The sequence below is a fragment of the Equus przewalskii genome, chromosome 31, assembly GCF_037783145.1.
Source record: "Equus przewalskii isolate Varuska chromosome 31, EquPr2, whole genome shotgun sequence".
Taxonomy (NCBI): Eukaryota; Metazoa; Chordata; class Mammalia; order Perissodactyla; family Equidae; genus Equus; species Equus przewalskii.
In genome coordinates, this window is record NC_091861.1 from 11,182,217 (window position 1) to 11,194,324 (window position 12,108).

Here is a 12,108-nt window from a genome sequence, read left to right on the forward strand (position 1 = left end):
GTCGATGCATCCGGCCGTTTTCAGGATCTGTCTAAGGAGAGAATCGCAGGCCGCGCACGCCCTCCAAGGGGGTGCCCCTGAGTCAGGGCGCAGCCCGGCTCTCCCTGCCCTGGGCGCAGATCGCGCTTGAAGTCTCACGCCTTTGGGGGTCGCGTGGCCCCGCTCCGTTAGCCACTCCTATGGGTCTAGTGGAGGGTCCCGGGTTCTCTGTTTTCTCCGATCCCCAACTCGCCGGACGAGCACCCAGCCCAAGGTCAGCGCGGGCCCTCAGGCCTCAATGCCGCCCAGGTTGGTCCGGAGGTCAGGAGGTTGGACTGCCTTGGGTCCCTGTAAGGTAGCCTTGGGTCCTCCGCAGCATCTTAGCCAGATCTCCTTGTCTCGCCTACGGCAGGGTCCCAGCTGCCTCTGCTAACTTCTGTCCTGAGCCAAGAGCGCAGTTTTGTGGTTGAACAAATGGAGTGAACAGCTAGAAAGAAAAGGAGTCAAACTAAAGACTCGCTCTGTGACACAATTTTAAAATTGAATGTCGACTGTAATTTAAAATTTCCCGTGTCTCTTGGTCTTCACTCTGCCTTGTTCTCCTCCTGGCTTCGGACATCCCCACCCCTTCCCATTTTTTGTTTTTCCCTCTCTGCTCCCTGCGCTCGGGTTTTCCTTTCCTCCTGGGACTGTTAAGGTTGCATTCAGGATTTTAAGAGGAGCTGGGCTGTGCTGGCTCGGTTCCGGGGTGACCACAGCAGGCGACGTGGGGGGAAGGGTGTGTGACTTGAGAAGAGCGACTGGGTAGCCAGGCTGCTCTGGAGGTGGTGGGCTCCAGCCTCATGTATGAATCAAAATGTAACGAAAGGCAGTGTTTTATTTTTATTATTAAAAAATGAATGGACCCGTATCATTAAAATAAAAGAAAAAAGACTCGCTTGCAAAGGCACCATCCTCCCCAGAGGCATTGTTCAAGAGCCAAGGGCGTTGTGCTGGTGGCAAACCAGCCACTCATAGCCTTGGTGTCATCCACCAACGAACGCACTTAGTATCTGAGCCTCTACTACGTGCTGGGCTGTCTTGGGTTAGGGACCATCAGCAGCTCCGGCTGGAGCGATCTGAAGGCTCCCGGAGGTGCTTCTTCCAAACCCAAAGTTTCAGCAACAGGAACCTTTCTCCCCCTTTCCCTCCTCTCATTTGGTTTTCCCATCGCAGAGGAATGGTTGTGAGGAGACCCATCCCACCTCCTGAGTCCTCTCCAGTTCTCCCATTGTGCCTTCCCATCTTCCTTCCCTCAGTTTGCTCTGCATCTTGGAGGCAGTTCGGTCTCCCCTGTACATAGGCTAGGGCATCATACCTGGTCCTGAGCACAGCCACAGCCACGGGCGCGGTTATCCTGGCAAATAGAAGGCACGCTATAAGTGGGAATTGTTATTAAACTACCCTCACCACCACTGCCATCATTACACCACTAATTTCTTCTGACTGGGGACGCGGCTTTATTCGTTGTTTGAAAGCACCCAAAGTGGGGGCGAGCAAGTGAAAACGGAGGAGAGAGGCACAGTCCTTTCCCACTTTTTAAGCAAGAAGGGAAAGCCTTGTATCTCATTTAACATTCGCAGTAACACTGGGAGGGAAGATATCATTCTTCCACTCTTACAGATATCCGCTTTGAGAAACAGAGAAGTTGGGTAATTTGATCCAGGTACTCGGCTTGCCAGGGGAGAGGCTAAGCCTCCGGCTCAGAAACCCACCAGTTTCTGGCTCCAATTCCTGAACTGGTGGGCTTCCATGATTCTCTCCTTAAAGAAAAAGAAAAGTTCAAAGTTCAAAGAAAAGCATTGTTCTCTCTCTCTCTCTTTTTTTTTTGCTGAATTTTTCGGATCATTGTGTCAAATACCCACTTTACATTTTGAGTGGAGACGCAACCCCAGAGAAATCTGTTAAGAATCGTCTTGCTGCTCCCCCAGGGCAAGCGCATTCCTGGCACAGGAGGTTGCATCCGAAAGAGGGGAGAGCTTGCTACAAAAACATCTCTAAACGAATGGTCGCCACCTACACTTACAGTTCCCCTCTACTTCAAGATAGAGAGATCTGCGTGGTCTAGAAGCCAGAGACGCTTTCCTCTCCGCGCTCCTAGGCTCTCCTTTGTCTTTCCATTCTCACCTGGCCTCCCCCAGGCCTCGCCTCCCTCCGGGTCTGCTCCCTCCCCGACTTCAGCCTCCTACGCTTCGGTAAGGCGCCTCCTGGCAGGCAGTGGCCCAAGTCCTAAAGCTGCGGTGATGCCCTAGGAGAGGCGGGAAGGCGATGCGACAGGCCGGGCGCTGCTGCAGCTACCTGGCGCGCGCTGCCGCCGGCCGCCGTTACCAGGGCCCGAGTGAGCGGCCCGGCGGGCGGGGAGGCGGCTGGAGGCGGGAGGACCCTGGCCTCCGAGCGCCGCGCCGGGCGGGGCGGGAAATTTATGGTCTGTGTACACTTTCTGGCTCCAGAGCCCCGCGCACCAGCAGGATGGGGCCCTGCGAGCCCGAGGCCGCGAGCTGGGGCCGCAGGCGCCGGGGACTTGCGTGGTGGGTGCCCAAGAGTCTCTCCTTTCCGCTGCGCTAAGGCCATAAACCTCCCCGGGAGGGCGTGTCTGAAAACGAAAATCCGGGCGGGAGGTGGGGGCCTGCGACAAGCCTAGCAAATCTGCTGCAAGGCCTGCATTTGGTCGCCCTCGGAAGGGAAAGTGTCTATACTGGCAATTTGGAACAGTGCGCGGTGGGCACGGGGTGGATTCCGGGCCCAGCGTAGGACTGCGTGCGGACAAGTCACTGGCCCCGAGTATCCCCACTCCGCTGCCTCCTCCTAGCGTTACGTCGAGGGCTAGACTTGGTCCTTGGCCCTTGGGGCCCAGACCATTCCGTCTGCCGGTGGCAGATAAATGGGGCCCATCAAAAAGCCTGGGTAAATGAGAAAATTCCTTGGGCCATAGGTGCCGGAGGAGGGGCGACGATAGCTCCGGCGTCGGGTCCGGGTCAGGCGGCCCAAGGCAGGGCAAGGCTAGAGGTCCTTAGTGCTCCTGCCTCATTGCCGCCGTTAGTGCGAAGCGAAGCATGTCCACACTGTCTTTTCCAGGCCCGGCCACACTGGCGCACAGGAGCTGTGAGTTAGCCAGGTGGCCAGAGCAAGGCAGATCCCTTTACTCGTGTTGTCACCCACACCGGTGTCCCGGAGAGTAATGGCATAACGCACCTCTAAGGACGGCTTAGGCCAACTCCGTTTAGTAACAGCGGGCACCAATTTTCCGTTTACGCGTGGTAAATTGTTGCGTGCCTCGGTGCCAGGCACTGTGATAAAAACTTTATATGTATTGACTCATTTGCTTTTTACCAAATTCCAATTAGGCGATGACTTACATTATTCCCATTTTACGGATGAGTAAACTGTGGCAAAGAGTTAAATTAAGTCTCGGAAAGACACTCAGCAAGTGAAGTTGGGAATAACTTACATCTCTCTCTCTCCCCAGGACCTACGTTACCTAAATCATCTACAGTACCAATGAAACTAGTACTTATCTCGATCGAGTATTAAGGGTCGTGCAGGCGAGCGCGGGCTGAATTCCCACAGAAAGCCCGGGTCGGTTTACCCACTCTTAGTCCTTCTCCACAAGGGCCAGACACTCGCCCAGGCCTTGGGAGGTGCGGGTTGTCGGGGTCAGGCGACCACGGTGACCGAGTCGGTAAATCCCGGGCTATTTAGCAATTACCCCTGGGGCGTGTTAATTGCGCTCAGCAGTAGTAACCGTCAGTCTCTCTGACATCGGCTTCTTGCCCTCTGCTTTCTTTTGATTTACCCTATGGGCCGGGTCTCCGCACCCAGAAGCTCTCGGGGAACCAGGCTCGTTTAAAACGGACGCCCCAGGAGGCACAAGGCCCCTTAGGCAGGCGGTGCGATGCGGGCGCTGTCACAGCTTCTCTTCAAGGACATCTAATTGTTCTCGCTGGTGTCTTTACCTTGCATGGAGGACAAATGGAGAAGGGCAGTCGCACCTCCGAAGCTTTAGCATCTCTGATCAGGTGCGGTCCTGGGGTAGGGACATGGCACTGACAGAGGTGGCAATTTATTTGAAAATAGGAAAGACAGGATTGAAAGGAGCAGGGTGGAGTTTGAAAGAACGGAGTGAAAAAAGAGGAAGAAGAAATAGGAGAGAGAAGATGGAAATCATGAAATGAAGTGGAAGTTTGAAGCATTTCTCACATTTAAAAAGGAGTTGGGCGGAGTTGACATAACTGGTTTGGGGCTGGGCCATAAATTAATAGATTTATTCCTCAATCAGGAAAAGGCCATTAAGATGTTCTTGGCTTCGTCTGTGGGAAAATAATTTCTTTGATTGAATTGCCCCAGAAGACCCTCTGAAGCCCTCTTGTCTCCTCCTCCGACAGCCTCCTCTTTCCTGCCTGCAGGAAGGAGGGGAGAAGCGGGAGACCCCAGGGAGAAGAGGCCTTTTCCATCTTTTCCAGCATCTTGAATTTCACTTTGCGCATTTCTTCCACTTCTTGATTTGATCCCCGCTGCCTTGGAGACTTGGAACCTCAGAGGGAAAATTCTCCCAAAGCAAGCCGAGCCACTATCTCTGGTATCCTTTCCTTAGGTTGTCTGCATTGCCCCGAGTGGGCCCTTAGCATCACCCCAGTACGCCAAAGACTTTGGGTCTGTATGCAAGGGAAACCAACTGCCGGGCGGGCAGGAGCACAAGTCCCCCCAGTGGAAGGCGGGAGCCTCAGAGCAGGGTGGATGGAGAATTGTTCCTCCCGAGTATGGAGGAGCTGATCTCTTCCTGTCTGTCCCTTAAGATTCAAAGTGTGGTCACAGGACCTTTAATAATCTCTGAGACCCCTTCAGAGGATCCCCAAGGTCAAAACTATTTTCACAGTAAAAGGTTATTGACTTTTCCACAAGTGTGCAATGGAGTTTCTGAGAGGCCGTATTAGGTGTGGTGATGTCATGGTTCTGATGGCCTATGGAATGTGTGCATATTCTAGTGTTTTAAAAATGTTTGGGTTTTATATTTCATCACAATAAAAATGCATTTCAAAAATATGTTTTGGTCTTATACCTATACCTGTGTGGTGTGGTTAGTTACAGTGAAATTAATTAAAATGAAATGAGATATTTATTTCCTTAGCCACACCAGCCACATTTCCATTGTTCAATAGCCACATGCGGCCAGTGGTGGTCCTATTGGACCATGCAGATATAGAATATTTCCACCACCATAGAAAGTTCTGTCAGGCAGAGCTAATCTATGCAGTAAATATAAATAGATACAATCTCACAAACAAATGCCCTTTAGCATCCTCAGTAATTTTTAAGATTGTAAAGCAGTTCTGAAGCCAAGAATGCTGGAGACTCTTGCCTTAGAGCATCCTCAAGATTATACCTTTGACGTAGGCATCGGAACTACAGATGCTAAATTTGTGTCTGGATTCTGTAATTGCTGTTTTCATGATTTTGGACCATTTTCTTAACTCTGAGCGTCAATTTCTGCTTCTGTAAAATGGGGGTAATAGTTCCTGATAATTAACTATGGGGAGGCAGTGTGGCTGGTCATGAAGAGCATAAACTCTGGGTGAAACTGAATGGGCTTGTATCTCAGCCCAGCCCAGATGACTCCGGGTTAGTTTCGAAACTTCTCCGTAACTCAGTTCCCTTATCGGTAAATTTGAATAATAATAATACTTTCCTTATAGGGTTATTACGATAGTTAAATTAGATAATAAGTGAAATGCACTTAAGAACCAGTAACTGGCACATTCAAACTACTACCATATGTGTGTTAGATAGTATTACATATACAATGTGCAAACCTTACTGGGTGTAATAAAATTTAATTCCCCTCCTCTTTCAGTAATATATATACACACATATATGTGTCTATATACATATAATTGTAGTAAGATACACATAACATAAAATTTGCCATCTTAACTGTTCTTAAGTGTGCAGTTCAGGAGTGTTAAAGATATCCAGTCTCCAGAAATTTTCCGTCTTGCAAAACTGAAATATGATATCCATTAAATAACTCCCCGTAAGTAATATTTTTCTGTTGGTGTGAATTGGACTCCAGGCTTTAGAATTTTAGTTAATACTTTTGAGTAAGTATGAATCATTCCAGTTAAGAAATCAATTAGTCAGTCATTCAAAATAGCTGAACTGGTTGGGAAAGGACAGCCAGTTCCCCAAAATGTAATCAGGTTCCACCGAATATACCGTTTCCGTTGATTCTACTGTCTTTAACCCCTTGGATCCTAACAGTCCCCTCCTGACTAAGCACTAGATACACCTGGGGTCAAAGATGGTGTGATGTTCCCCAAATGACTGCTCATCCTGAGTTTACAGAGTTAATGATATCTTTGAAAGGATATATTTGGGGAGGTGCCTGAAAGGTTGATGTTACAATAGCAGATAGAGAAAAATAAGCTCAAGATTAGCATCTGGTTGCATCTAAAGTCTTAGTGATAATGAGGAGGACCCAAGTCAGAATATTTAGCAATCCTTTTGGTACAGTAGGCAGGAGAGACAAAAATACTCCCTAAAGTAACAGTAGTCACTAAAAAGAATCAAATGCTTCCTTTTGGTAGTTTCTCTCCAAGGATTTAATTGTCTGTAATTTTTTCCTATAGGTGAATTTTCAATTGAAAATATTAGATCAGTACAATAGATATACTGCGTAGGATGCTTTCACATGCAAATATAGAAAACCTCAAGATGGCATACTTAAGAAAGGAAATTGATTGCTTTGCATGATTGAGAAAGTGTAGTAGTGGTGTGAGTTTCATGTATGGTTTGATCAGGGCGCTGGCTCTGTTTCCTGTGGGTTTCTCAGCCTGCGTTTCTCTCTGATTCCCCTTCATGTTCAGCCTGGCCTCCCTCCTGGGATCAAGGCTTCCCTCACATCTATACATACTGTACCATCTAGAATAAGACACTGTTCATAACCCACAATTCCCAGGAAACGGTGGCATGGAATTGGCTTAGTTTGCATACCCCTCCTTGCTCCAGTCATTATGGTCAGGGGAATGGAACACTCTGATTGCATTTGCCTAGATTGCCTCTTTACCCCTGACCACAGGGACCCCTGAAAGGACCCTGGGGGTTATTTGGAAAGGGGAACAGAGGATGGAAGCTGAAGGGGCCATACAGCGATCCACTAAGGTACATGTCTTCATTTAGGGCACAGTGAAGCTGTAATCTTATTTTTCTTGATTAAGATCACTTCTCCTGTCATACAGCTGTGTGCTGAACGGGCATTGAAGACAGTGCTTGACAATGGTAGGAAGGTACAAAATTGAAGACTTCTTTCCAGTCTTGAAATGATGGCCTTTTTTCACACCTTTCACATTGTTCCCCTTATCAGCAATTCCCATGTTGTGTTCTCATCTTATCTCATAGATGCTGTGACTTGTCTAATTCATCTCGGATATTTGTTACCATCCAGATTCTTACAGCTTCTCTACTAGATTCTGCTTTGGTAGGTCTTGGATGAAGGGATGACTGGGTATTAGGATGTTTAACAAAGTATCCAGGGTAGTTTAAGAAATAGTCGACTAAAACTGGTTATGTTCTTTCTCTTTGCATTGGCTCCTGGGGGTGCTCAGCAGGCTAATTCCTGGAAAGTGTTCGGGGCTCTATGGTATGAATTTTGGATACTAATGTTAGTCTAGACTTCATATTTTTTTATCCTTATTTTCTTTTTCTCTCAAATTTTCTCACTGAACAAAATCTTGTTGTACCATATATATTTTTTTACATACTGTCTTAAATTCTTTTTGGAATGGAGTAGAATATATGAGATAGGATTCTGGCAGGAAAGAGAAGATACACTCAGATTTCCGAAGAGGTTTTTTTTTTTGTTTTCAAAGATTGGCACCTGAGCTAACACCTGTTGCCAGTCTTCTTTTCTTTTCTTTTTTTTTCTTCTTCTCCCCAAAGCCCCCCAGTATCTAGTTGTATATTCTAGTTGTGAGTGCCTCTGGTTGTGGCATGTGGGACATCACCTCAGCATGGCCTGTTGAGCGGTGCCATGTCTGTGCCCAGGATGTGAACCAGTGAAACCCTGGGCTGCCAACGTGGAGCATGTGCAACTTAACCACTCGGCCACGGGGCCGGCCCCTGAAGAGACCTTTTTAAGAAGGACTGTTTACTGAGGTATGGACAGGATGAATGGAACCAACAAGAGATAAACCAGCAAGTTGGGAAATCATTACCATCCCAGCTCTAAGGGACTGGGGAGTCGTATTAGTTTCCTGGGGTTACAGTTACAAATGATTACAAACGTAGTGATTTAAACAGCAGAAATTTATTCGCTTACAGTTCTGGAGGCCAGAGGTCTGAATTGAGTTTCCTTGGGCTAATGTCAAGGTGTTGGTAGGGCTGGTTCCCTCTGGAGGCTCCAGGGGCAAAATCGTTCCTTGCCTCTTTCAGGCATTCCTTAGCTTGTGTCCATGTCACTCTAATCTCTGCTTTTCTGTTCACATAACCTTTTCCTCTGTGTCAAATTCCCCTCTGCCTTCCTCTTATAGGCACACTGTGGTTGCATTTATTGCCCACCCAGGTAATCCAGGATAATCTCCCATCTCGAGATCCTTAACTTAATCACATCTGCAAAGTCTCTATTGCCATACAAGGTAACATTCACAGGTTCCAGGAATGAGGAATGAGTTATCTACTGGGGCCATCATTCAGTTTCCTACAGGAGAAATGGTGCTGCTGGAGCCTGCAGCTGGGAAAGAGAAGGTGCCTAGCTGTGTCTGTGGGTAGAGAGCACTGCTACAGTCTTAATGGTGTCCCCTGTCCTGGTAGGGAGAGAACAGGAGGAAGAAATGCTCTGACCTCTTTTTTTTTTTTTTTTTTTTTTTGCTGAGGAAGATTTGCCCTAAGCTAGCATCTGTGCCAATCTTCCTCTACTTTGTATGTGGGTTTTCCACCACAGCATGGCCACCACTGAATGGTGTAAGTCTGCACCTGGGAACCAAACCCAGGCCGCCAAAGTGGAGCACACCCAACTTAACCGCTAGGCCACAGGGCCGGCCCCCTGACCTCTTTTTTCTCACTCCACTGCCTCTCACTCTGATCTTCTGCCAGTGTATCCCATCAGCAAAGGGAATAGATGAGATCCGTAGACGTCAGCCTCCCTGGAACATAGCAGGGCAGAGCAGAGAATGGAGCTGAAGGGTAACCGGCAGGCAGATACACAGCAATACCAGAGCACTGCCGAGCTGTGAGTGTGATTGAAGTCCTGGTCCCTGAGCCGTGTTTCTCAGAGGAGGGTCTTGTGCTTGAGTTAGCTGCACAGCACACACACAACATGCTCCAGTGTTTTCACGGAGTCTTGGGCCGTTTCAGTTAAGAGAAGAGAGTCTGAGAGATTTGAGTCTGAGAGTTTTGGATTTCTTTTCGTTATCCCCAGTGCCCTAGTTTAAGGTAGAAAAGAGCTGTTAGGTTGACATTAAAGGGATTGTGCAGTAATAGGATCCTGGGCATTCAGGAAACCACCCTCTGAAATCAGCATGGTCCTCGTTCCATCAGAAGGTTCCCGTCCCAGCAAATTATGCTGATATCTTGTCTTCAGGAACCCCATGCTGTTCTGGAGACTTGCAGTGGAATTGTGATACCTTGTATGCCGTAGCTGCCATCTCCATATAGAAATTTGAAACTAAGCTTGGATCAGCAAGAGACTGGGGCCAGGCCTGGGTTAAGGCGAGCGAGCCCATGGGGCTGCAGGCCCAACCGTCTGCAGTGCAGCGAGAGCCCACACAGTTCACAGCTTCTCTTCCCCTTGGCCACTTCCTAACAAGTATGCCCTTCTCTTCTGTGGGGGCCCAGCTCTCAGCCACGCCCGCAACTATCAGTTCAGTGCTTTATCTCCTCCACATCTCTCCAAGTGGAGACCTGAGCAGCTCTTCCTGGCAAATCGGCTGGGATTGACATCAGGTGTTTTGGGCAGCTCCCATGTACAGATTCCTGCATTCTAATGATGGCTCTGGTTTTTTATTTTTTATTTTTAATTGACATTTGAAACTAAAGACAAAACCAGCTGCTTCTTGAGGGAAAAAAAGCAAAACATGAAGAAGAATCTCCCATATAACCCACCCCCCCTCCCCCCCCCCCCCCCCCCCGCAAAGCCCAAACCAATAAAAGGAGTGTAACCAATAATTCAATCTCTTGCCTCTCACTGTGACTAAAGCCAGCAGAAGGAGCCCAGCAGGAAACCCTCATTGACGAGAAATTTATCATTAGCAATTTTATTAGGTTTAATGTAGCCAGCAGGGGCTACTGATAGTTTCAGTATTCTTTTTCCTAAGGGATTTTTTTCCCCAAAGGACAAATGTTCTCTAGTACGGACATTTAATTGTCTTTATAATTTAGTGTAGCTTGGTTGAATGACAAACCTTTCAAAATGCCATCACTGAGAAAGGATTCCATAGTTTGTAATCTATACAAATTTTGCCTCTTATATCTTTCCTTTAAAAATTTCTTAGGGCTTAGAAGCATATCTACCGTAATTATTATAATAATCCTCTAAAGGAGCCATTCATCCGTCATGGTTGAAAGCAATTTCTTTTTAGTGGGAATGCTTTAAAATGTCCTGTTTGGACAGAAATGGCCATCCATTAGTTGGTAATTTAAGCAAGTTACTTAAAGTCAGGCAATTAGGTTCATGAGACAGTTGGCCTTTTGAAGTTGACTGGGAGCAAGGATGAGCTCACCACTCCTCAAGGAGACATTAAATCAATTTGGTGTAAAAGGTAGAGGGACATAGTTCCCTCCTACAGTTTCAAGGAAAGATCATGCACACAGATTTAGCTCCAAGCATGGAAATCAGATGGTGGGCCCCTTGGGCTTTCTGGCAACCACCCTACTATGGAGAAAGGAAGAACAGCTGCTCCAGCTATCACTGGGAAAGATGACAGGCCTGGATTAGGCCTTTTGTGGAGGCCAGAAACCCTTGAGAGAGCAGCCCCAGGCTCTAACACGACAGAACCATGGACACATGGAATACCCTGAACTGAAGCAGATGGAATTGCTGATAAATGAGTTGAAATGGTAGAGATCCCTACAGTGAGAGCCGTCAGGATTTACCAAGAGCTCTCCATAGAGGGGCAATTTCAAGGCAGCCATCCTGCCTTTAGATGTTAATCAGAGGCATTCATATGTTCTGTCGATCACCCTTCAAAGGAAGGTGTCAAATGTCTTGGCGAAATATGTCTCCGAATTATTCAGACATGGGGAATCAGCCGCCCTGTTGATAAATGTCTCAGGGCGAATCGATAAAGTGAGGGTCAGGCTTGGCTAGACCCATGGCCACAGGGCAGGAGTAATTATGTCATAATTGATCTGTGGGGCTGAGCCTAGCCAAGGTCATGGTCCGTGTTTGAAGGCAACATCTGGAATTGGGGGGTTGGGGATGGTAAGGGATAGGAGTATGGGGGTGAGGAGCTTGACAGGACTGAACACTGTGATGGCAGCCAGCCCTTGCTAAATCCTCTTATTGCAATAGTTCAGCCACCATATATGGCTGTTTGGACGTAAGAAGCAGCAGAATCGCATAATGATATCGTTGGCTCTTGCAAAGGATGAGTGATCTAACAGTTTGGGAGGTCTCCCGGCAAAAATGGGCCACCTAGGTCGCACTTAGTTGAAGGAAAGAGTATGCTCTATGGAGAGAAAAACATTGGTGTTGCTATGCAGAAACAAGGTTGATTTTGAAGTCTGCTACTGGGAGGGACCACTATTCTGAGACTGACTTTTCTGTTGTACCCCTCCTGCCTCTGTGCTGCCTGTGAGCTTTCAAGCACTGCAGAATAGCAGAATAGAGAAACCACCACACACCCCCTAGATTTGGGGAGATGGAATTCTTTTCTTCATGGTACTGATAGGAGGGAGAAGTGAGTGGGGACACAAGAAAACTCCTGCCTTCAGGATGTTTCTAAGGCACCGCGATAGACTATGCTGGGTTTTCTGCCTTGTGGGGAACCTTATGCTGCCATTGGGCAGTGGTTATGAAGGCAGCTGCTGTGAAGGAGGAGGAAGTTACTTTGGCAACTGGTGCTAGAAATGCCTGGGGCCACGTACAAGTAGTTGGCTGAT